This window comes from Salvelinus sp. IW2-2015, linkage group LG37 (assembly GCF_002910315.2).
Source record: "Salvelinus sp. IW2-2015 linkage group LG37, ASM291031v2, whole genome shotgun sequence".
Classification (NCBI taxonomy): domain Eukaryota; kingdom Metazoa; phylum Chordata; class Actinopteri; order Salmoniformes; family Salmonidae; genus Salvelinus; species Salvelinus sp. IW2-2015.
Window position 1 is genome coordinate 833,995 of NC_036876.1, and position 9,855 is coordinate 843,849.

General features: G+C 43.9%; 1 long non-coding RNA gene across 1 annotated transcript in view; it reads left to right on the forward strand.

The window, feature by feature from the left end:
• The first annotated feature begins 6,690 nt into the window (after positions 1-6,690).
• LOC111960364 (uncharacterized) overlaps positions 6,691-9,855 on the forward strand; it is a 9,810-nt gene continuing 6,645 nt past the window's right edge. The window contains exons 1-4 of the long non-coding RNA XR_002876822.2: positions 6,691-6,809; positions 7,978-8,009; positions 8,098-8,157; positions 8,346-8,409. This is a non-coding gene — a long non-coding RNA (uncharacterized lncRNA). The remainder of the gene's footprint in view (positions 6,810-7,977; positions 8,010-8,097; positions 8,158-8,345; positions 8,410-9,855) is intronic.

Consider the following 9,855-nt stretch of genomic DNA (forward strand, 5'->3'; position numbering starts at 1 on the left):
CGGACATAAAATTCTGGCTCTGCATGCATACGTAATTTGTTCTGAGATAGTATCGAAATACTCTCATCACAGCACCAAGAAGATACAGTAGGGAGGAATCAATAGATGACTCGTTTTTGTTAACACCTGCAAGGAGGAATAATTTTTTGTCACCGAATTTCCCTGCTATGCACTGAGATTCTCAATTTGGGTGTTATTTTTTGTTAGGTGGCCACAGTAACAGATCATCCTCCGTTTGTTTCAGAAAAGGGGGAAGATGATTTGTGGACAATCAGCTCTCCCGGTTGGGATGAGAAAAAAAGCAGGTTGATGGTTTAATTGGGTGATGAAATCCTTTCGGGACGTGGGGTTCTCCGCTAAATTGTCAGCTGTCGACGCGTCAAGAATTTCGGCTATACAGTCATCGTCAAATAGTTTAGAAATCAAAAAAACATATCTACTTTTTTTGGTCCATTTATAAATAATTAGGAGGTTAGGCAGGATTAGGCATAAGGTGGTGAGCGAATGGGCGTCTAATGACTCAGAGAATGTCAATGGTTTGATTGTTGGAATGTTAGGGTGTTACCCAGGATTTACGTAGGAGTTGGGTGATGGTATTGAAATGTTTATGGTTCCTGTTTATTGGGAGTGGGCATAAATAAGGAAATAGGGGCCGCTTTCTAACATTGCGCGTTTGTTCCTCGTTACTCCTAGCTCTTGCAAGATGAATGTAGGTTTAAATCAACAATCGAGAATTGTTTAAGTGACATTTTCCTGGTCCTATAATCGTATGAGTAACAGAGCAACGATATAAGTGACCCCTGCTGCGTCATGGAGCTTTATCCCTCTAGCAGGACAGGTGAAGTATAGCATTGTGTGGAAGAAGTTTCCACTTCTGTTCATCCGAGCTTGTGGATCAGTTATACTGTGGTGCTGCATGTTTAGCGAGAATACCAAATGCCCGGGAGGCTCATGTATATAGTTTTTTGTTGGGAACACTAGCATTGAAAGTGGCAAGTATACATAAAAGTGAACTCGCAAAGGGCAAAAAATACTGAGTTGTCTCAAAAAATGGGAAAGCGATTTGTGGGATCATCTGTGGTGTTGATGCGCCTTGGAATACCTATTTTTTTGGGAACGAGAAATGTCAAATAAACTATACTCACCCCATCACATACACCATATGATCTTCACATATTCTTTGGTTCCTTACTGAGATTGACTGTCAGGGCCCAGTCTGACCAGAAATCTGTTGCAGAAGATCTAGGTGCTGGCTGTAGGCCCTCCTTGGGTTGGGACAGAAGCACCAGATCATCAGCAAACAGGTAGACATTTGACTTCGGATTCTGTTAGGGTGACGACCGGGTGCTGCCGACTGTTCTAGTGCCCGCAGCCAATTCTGTTGATGTACTCATATGGTTGAAGAGGGTGGTGGCTTTAAGCTGCACCTGTCTCACAACCAACGACCTCTGTGTGAAGAAATTGTGTGTGTTTTTGCCAATTTTAACCGCACACTTGTTGTTGTGTACATGGATTTTTAATGTCGTATTGTTTTACCCTCCGAACACCATTGTCCATCATTGTTATAGCAGACCTCATGCCAAATTGAGTCGACAGGCTTTTTTTTGAAAATCAACAAAAGCATGAGAAGACTTTGCCTTTGGTTGGTTTGTTTGGTTGTCATTAGGGTGTCGTTAGGGGTGAATACATGGTCGTTGTACGGTAATTGGTAATAAAGCAATTTTGACATTTGCTCTAGTACATGTTTTATTGAGGAATGTACGAGTCTTGCTGTTAATGATTAATGCGAGGATTTTCCCAGTTCTGTTGTCGCTATTTCGCACCGGAGTTATTGGGGTCAAATTTTGTTCATCCACTTTTCGTGGATTGGGGTGAATCAGTCCTTGGTTCCCAAATATTTGCGGGAAGATGGCCAGAGCTCACAGGAACGATGTTTAAAGAGTTTCAGTATAGCAATTGAATTTGTTGTTGTATATTTGATCCTTTCCATGTCATAGGATACCATCTAAACACCAGCAGGCTTTTCTATTGGGTTGGGAGGGTGTTTTTATTTTGTCCTGTAACTCTATTCAAGTTCTCTGTCTCTGTCCTGTCGTCTTCTCTGTCTTCTGTCTCTTGTCTCTGTCTCTGTCTCTGATTCTGTGGCTCTGTCTTCTGTCTCTCGGTGCTCTGCTCTCTGTCTCTCCCGTCTCTCGTCTCTCCCCCTCTTCTCTCTCTCTCGTGGTCTCTCTCTCTGTGCGTCTCTCTCCTCGTGTCTCATTCTCGCCTCCGTATCTTCTTCTTCTTCTCTCCTTCGGCTCCCTCGTCTCTCTCTCTCTCGCTCTCCTCTTCTCCTCTCTCGTCCTCTGTCTCTCTCTTTGTGTCTCTCTGCCTCTGTGTCTCTCTCTGTCTCTCTCTGTCTCTGTGTCTCTGTCTCCCTTTCTCTCTCTCTCTCTGTCTCTGTGTCTCTATGTCTCTCTCTGTCTCTCTCTGTGTCTCTCTGTCTCTGTGTCTCTGTCTCTCTCTGTCTCTCTCTCTCTTTCTCTGTCTTTCTTTCTCTCCTTATCCTCTCCATATCCATCTGCTTCCTCATAAATCTTTCTCACTCTCTTTCCCATATTCCTTCCTCTCTTCCCCCTCTTCCCCACTCTCTCATTGTAAATAAGAATCTGTTCTTAATGGACAGATTTAATTGCCTGGTTAAAGAAACGTTAAATAAAACATTTATAAAAAATGTGTCTCTCTCCCCCTCACCCCCATCTCCCTCCCTGACAGCTGGAGGTCAATGCAGTATTGTTTGCGTGTCATCTGCGTGTGCGTGTTTCCCCTGTAGCTGACTGAGCATGCCCACAGGAAGTCCAGTAAGAAGAGAGAGAGGTTCAGCACTGTGCGCTCACAAAGAGTCATACAGAAACACCAGCAGGTAGACAAGTCAAGTTGTTGAGTTGAGTTGAGTTCGCATCAGTTTTAAATTCAGTTCAGTTCAATTCAAATAATTTAAAGTCAAGTCAACTCAGTTCAGTACAGTTCAGTTCGATTCAGTTCAAATTCAACCGAACTCAACTCAACTCAAGTCAAGTCAATTCAATTCTATAGTCCTATTGATCATTCCCCTCAGTTTGATAGTTACATGCAAACCCTCCCCATGCCCCTCCCCCTGACAACAGGAGCATCTCCTCCTGTTGCCACGGTACATCACCACGGTACATCGCCACGGTACATCACCACGGTACATCGCCACGGTACATCACCATGGAGCTGAAGACAGAGATCATCAAATGACTGTCAGAGAATAAAGACAAAGGACAGAACTTCTACAGTCTGTACATGCGCCAACACAAAGGCGTCAGGTCAGGAAATGTGTCTGTACATCCGCCAACACAAAGGCGTCAGCTCAGGAAATGTGTCTGTACATCCGCCAACACAAAGACGTCAGCTCAGGAAATGTGCACTTGAATGATTGTGCACCAATGAATATTGCTAGAAGGACTAGGTGAGGACTTTTTAGATCCTTGGTATTCCAAAAAAGGCAAGGTGATGATGACATCGCACACAAGTTGTTGCAGTCTTTTTTTGGCAGGTTGGCATTTATTGGGATGAGTCTTGTCCTGGAGGAAGCTCTGCAGAGTGTTCACTATCTTGTTTAGACCAGAAAGTCATAAAATCTGATTTTAAACCTACAGTAACCCTAGCATTAACCCTAACCTCAACCACACTGCTAACCTTATGCCTAATCCTAACCTTAAATTAAGACCAAAAATAAATGTTTTGTTTTTCTAAACTATTTACGATATAGCCAATTCTGACTTCGCAGCTTGACAATTTAGCGGAAACCACTCAAGATTCATCCCAATAAACATCAACCTGCTTTTTGAGGGAGTTGCTATCATCTTCCCTTTTCTGAAACACCAATGATCTGTTACTTTGGCCACCTAAATACTATCAGAGGATTTAGCAGAGTCACATTGATTCCCCTACTGTATCTTCTTGGCTCTGTGTAGTATTCTGTATTCTGACATCGTGGGGTTTACTAAGCTGGCCAGTACCTGTTCTCCAGAGGAGCTGGTGGGAGTCCTCAACAAACTCTTCAGCAGGTTTGATGACATTGCCAAGGTGACATATCATTTCAAGAACAGCTCAATAGATCCCGATGGCATACGTTCACTCAAACACCATCTCATACTACTCAGAGGGTACCATGTAAAAACTTCCATCACTGACTCTCTGACTCTTTCTCCATCTCTCTCTCTCCCCTCCCTCTCCCCTCTCCCCTCGTCTCCGTCCCCCTCGCTCTCCCTTCCTCTTCTACCCCTCCCTCCCTCCCTGCTTCCATCTCTGGATCTCTCTCAGCCCCCCTCTCCCTCTCTCTTTCTCTCTACTTCCCTCCCTCTCTTTCTCTCCCTCCCTCACGTCCTCCTTACCTCCCTCCCTCTCTCTCTCCTTCCCTCCCGGCATCACACCCTCCTTATCTCCATCTCTATCTTTCCCTCCCGCCCTCACACTCTCACTCTCTCTCTCTCTCTCAATCCCTCAATCGCTCAATCTCTCTCCAGAAGAATGAGTGTTTGCGTCACCTCCATGTATCACCACCGTGTAACACTTCCATGTAACACCTCCATGTATCACCACCATGTATCAACTCCATGTATCACCACCATGTATCACCACCGTGTTTCACCACCATGTATCACCACCATGTATTACCTCCATCTATCACCACCATCTATCACCACCATGTATTACCTCCATGTATTACCTCCATGTATCACCTCCATCTATCACCACCATGTATTACCTCCATGTATCACCTCCATCTATCACCACCATGTATTACCTCCATGTATCACCACCATGTATCACCACCATGTATTACCTCCATGTATCACCACCATGTATCACCTCCATGTATCACCACCATGTATCACCACCATGTATCACCACCATGTATCACCTCCATGTATCACCACCATGTATCACCACCGTGTTTCACCACCATGTATCACCACCATGTATCACCACCATGTATCACCACCATCTATCACCACCATGTATCACCTCCATGTATCACCTCCATGTATCACCTCCATCTATCACCACCATGTATCACCTCCATGTATCACCTCCATCTATCACCGTCCATCTATCACCACCATGGTATGACTCCATGCTATCAGACACATCTATCACCACCATGTAATTACCTCCATGTATCAACTCCCATGTATCACCTCCATCTGTATCACCACCGATGGTTCCAACCACCATATTGTATTACCTCCATGTATCACCACCATGTATCACCAACCATGTATCCACCTCCATCTATCACCACCATGTATCCACCTGTCCATCTATCACACCATGTATACTCCCATGTATCAACCTCCAGTGTTCCTCCATCTACACCCTGTATTACCGTCATGTTATTCACCACACATGTATCACTTACATGCATCCAACCTCCATCTATCACCACCATGTATCACCATGCTAGATCACGCTCATGTAATCACGTCCATCTATTCACCACCATGTATTACTCATGTATCACCTCCATCTATCACTCCATCTATCACCACCATGTATCACTCCATCTATCACCACCATGTATTACTCCATGTAATCACCTCCATCTATCACCAGCGATGGTATTACCTCCATGTATCACTCCATGGTGATCACCTCCATCTATCACCACCATGTTATCTACTCCATGTCTATCAACTCAATGTATCACCTCCATGACTCTCCGTCACACTCTCCATGTATCACGACACATGTGTCACCACCATGTATTACCCTCCATGTATCCGCACATGTATCACACCATGTATCACCTCCATGTTCACCACCCATGTATCACACCATGTATTACCTCCATGTATGCACCACCATGTATCACCACCATGTATACCACCTGTATTCACACGTGTTTCACCACCATGTATCACACCATGTATCACCTCCATGTATCGACCTCCATGTATCACCTTCATCTATCCTAGGCCGTCATTGAAAATAAGAATTGATTCTTAACTGACTTGCCTACATGTATCATGTAGATAAATCAATCATTTTATCTCATCATAATCTAATTTCTCTATTCATTATTTTTATTGGCTCTGTTTCTGATAAATACCTTGTCTCGGCTGCAACGCAGAAATCATTTAACATAGTCTGTATGACATGGTTTGTGATCAAGACTGATTGTTTATAACCTTGTCATATCTCTGTAGTAAACTACGGGAGGCTACAGGTGTGGAGATCAGTATGAGAGTGGGCGTGCACTCCGGCAACATTCTCTGTGGCGTAATTGGTCTACAGAAGTGGCAGTACGATGTCTGGTCACATGACGTGACCCTGGCCAATCATATGGAGTCTGGGGGCATGCCAGCGTAAGGGAACCAGGGAAGCTGATGTGTTTGTTTTATTAACTGTTATAAATAAGTAATAAGCTTTATAAGACATGTGTCATACCTGGGTTAAAAACCCATGTGGTATGTGTGTGTTATGATATCTTTTATGCAAGTGTGTGTTCAGGTGGGCAAACGTTACAGATCATTCAGACAGAAATTTCTTAGGTAGAACAGATATGAGTGTTTACCATGCAGAATACGGCATTGTGTCAGTTCTATTCAGTACAATTCTACCTGCAATGTTTCCCACCCAAGGCATGTCCACATCACGAGGAGACACTGGGTCACTTAGCTGGGGCATACCAAGTGGACGACACTGACGGGAGGAGCTGGGACTCTCTGCTAAAGGGGAGGAAAACCTACCTGGTGGTCGACCCCCATAAGGAAGATACCACCTCTAAGAAGAAGGAAGAGGTGTGTGTAAAATGTATGTTTTAGAGAACCTGTTGTTGTGTGTATTGATGTATTTATGTACAGTACCAGTCAAAAGTTTGGACACACCTACTCATTCAGGGGTTTCTCTTTATTTTTACTCTTTTCTACATTGCAGAATAATAGTGAAGAGTATTAAAACTATGAAATAACACATATGGAAGCATGTAGGAACCAAAAAGTGTAACGTTTACAAAATATACTTTATATTCGAGATTCTTCAAAGTAGCCACCCTTTGCCTTGATGACAGCATTACACACTCTTGGCATTCTCTCAACCAGTTTCATGAGGTAGTCACCTGGAATTAACATGTGTGCTTTGTTAAAAGTACATTTGTGGAATTTCTTTCCTTAATGCGTTTCAGCCAATCAGTTGTGTTGTGACACAACAGAAGACAGCCCTATTTGGTAAAAGACCAAGTCCAAGTTCATACACACTCACACCGCCATGCATGAAGTGGTATTCAAAACACTTACACTGCCATGCATGACATGTATTCACCCACACTCACACCGCCATGCATGACATGGTATTCACAAACACTCACACTGCCATGCATGACATTGTATTCACACCACTGCACCCGCCATGCATGACATGGTATTCACACACACTCACACCGCCATGCGATGACATGGTATTCACACACACTCACACCCCATGCATGACATGGTATTCACCCACACTAAACCGCCATGCATGACATGGTATTCACACACACTCACACCGCCATGCATGAAGTGGTATTCACACACACTCACACCGCCATTCATGACATGGTATTCACACACACTCACACTGCCATGCATGACATGGTATTCACACACACTCACACCGCCATGCATGAAGTGGTATTCACACACACTCACACCGCCATTCATGACATAGTAATCACACACACCGCCATTCATGACATGGTGTTCACACCCTGAGCCTTTCTCCCACCCACTCCTTTCCAATTCATTAACATGACTACTTAGCCGTCCTCACAAAGGACACAAATGTCTATTTTATCTTACATAACAAATCATTGAACAGCTTACTTTCTCTTCTGTCAATCTTTCACAGCTGACAGAGTTAATTGAATGTGTATTCAGAACGAACTCTGTGTTTTGTTGACTATGTGGTTTTGCGTGTGTGTGTTTCTAGGAGCGAACTCCTACTCAGACCGATTCCAACAGGTAAACCAGATTTTTATTTTGTATTTTATTTTCATCATTTTTTCCCATTGTTGTATTACTGTAGTTTTAATGAATGAATGTTTCTTAGTAGCAGTCAAGTCCTGGACGACGGCATAAGAGGGTCGTTAGATACCATAGACGCTGCAAGGTAAGTGTTTTCCCCTAGCTCTAACACTTTTCTGTTGTGTCGTGTTCTTTTCTCTGCCAACTGACATAACATATTATAAGCCTTGTTATTAGACATTATAAAGGCTCGTACATGCTTATGACATTATACCTATATGTTATTTCTCTCCTCAGACTGTCTCCTCTCGTCTCTTATTCTGTCTTTCACAGGCGGAGAGCCAAGAAGCTGAACTGCCTAACCCTGTTATTCAAACACCTAAAGCTGGAGAAACAGGTGGGACTTTTTTACTGCTATGTTTTGTTTGTTGTGCCATAGTTACGGGCATGTTTTGTGACATGTCTGTGTGTTAAGGCTTGTTTTTTGAAGTGTGGTGTTAATGTCAGTGTTGTATGTTGTGATAGGTCTTGTATTAAAGTACACTCCTAAAAGGAAGGGTGCTTTGCAGCTTTTTGAGGGCCATGAATCGAGCCGTTGAACCCTTGTAGGTGCTATATACGTATAACTATTTCTTCTAGCAGTGTAGTGTATTTTATGGCTGACTGATGCATTATGGTTGGTGTGTCTGGTGTAATGGGGGTTGCAGATGTAGGATCTTAATTTGATCACTCTTTTGTTGCCAAGGATTTTCCTGAGTTGTGTGATGTACTATATAGGGTTGTGTGTCTCTCGGAGGTGAAAGGTCTCCACCAGTCCAGTCAGTTAGGCTGCATGGCTCTCATCTTCGTGCTCTGTTTACCACCATCACACACACACACACACACACACACACACACCACACACACACACACACACACACACACACCACCACACCACACACACCACACACACACACACACACACACACACACACACACACACACCACCACACACACACACACACCACACACAACACACACACACGACACACACACACACACACACACACTACTGTTGTGCTGCAAATTGAAAGGTCACATGTAAATCTTACAGAGATCAAAGGAAAGAAAAGAGTTCTTGTTTTGCATTTTCTGTTAACATCCAGAGAAAGAGAGGGAGGGAAGGAGGAGGGGGGAAAAGGAGGGGAGGAGAACTGAAGGGAGAGGTGAGAGTGAACGAGGGGAGGAGTCCAAACAAAAAGAAGATCCGAGAAGAGAGAGAGACACATCATAAACTTAACGTCCACTCATAAACGGATATTACAGACGAGGAGATGCTAAGTTGACCACTTAACTTGAAGGCCCGTAGCTGAATACGTCGATCGCGAGGGGGTATACCGCCCCAGTGGCCCCGAGCACATCACTGAAGGGTTCTACGGAGACATAATCGCTGCCTTATTGCGCAGCCCTCGTATTATAATTACCCAACGTTCCGTTTAGATCAGCCCTGGACCCGCACCTATCCAGTGATAAAATATATTATAGGTCACCCTGGTATTCCAATAAAAACTGAAACGGCCGTCATTGGGAAAGATAAGATGATGACTCGTCTTCGAAAGATCTCGGTCATTAATTTAGTCTTTGGGTGCTGCGCTATGAGAGAGATATCCAGACCCAACCACCTTCCAGAGAATCACTCCTGGCCCACCTAATTAAATTCATAATGAGAGTTCCAGAAATCATGTCAAGCCGACACCCAAAGCACTAATATGTCCCCTCCACCCCTCCACTTTAGAAGATGCCCCGCCTCCACCACAGAGGAAATTAGGGATATCCCTGCCTCGAATAACGACCCTCTGTATTG